The following is a 490-nucleotide window of genomic DNA, read 5'->3' as shown; positions in this document are numbered from 1 at the left end:
CACACTCACTCACACACACACACACACTCACACACACACTCTCTCACACACACACACTCACTCACTCACTCACTCACTCACACACTCACACACACACACACACACACACACACACGTCACGTCACAGAGCCCAGCTTTTGTTTTGTTTTAAAAACATCATGACTGTCATATCAGCAATCTCACCAGCCGCTTCAGCTCCGTGCGTTAGTGACCACGCTTTCTTTTCCGGTTTCTTTGTTTTGTAAACATTTTAATTTGTGGGACGTTCGTCTCGGACTCAATTTTAAAAAATAAAAAGCTGGCTGTTGTAAATTTTGTCTTGGTCTCAGTTTGTCAGATCAACACAAACGATTAAGTGTAAAATTAGTTTATTATACTTTATTATTAACTAGATGGTAACGTTTGTAGACAAACTTTAAGTTGGCTTGAAAAAGCCTAGCTTTTAGTTTTAAAAGCTTGCAGTCTGAAAGTTTTCAGTTTGAATTAGTTT

This window comes from Sinocyclocheilus grahami, unplaced genomic scaffold (assembly GCF_001515645.1).
Source record: "Sinocyclocheilus grahami isolate Dianchi unplaced genomic scaffold, SAMN03320097.WGS_v1.1 scaffold201.1, whole genome shotgun sequence".
In the NCBI taxonomy this organism is placed as follows: domain Eukaryota; kingdom Metazoa; phylum Chordata; class Actinopteri; order Cypriniformes; family Cyprinidae; genus Sinocyclocheilus; species Sinocyclocheilus grahami.
This window is presented reverse-complemented; position numbering follows the sequence as displayed.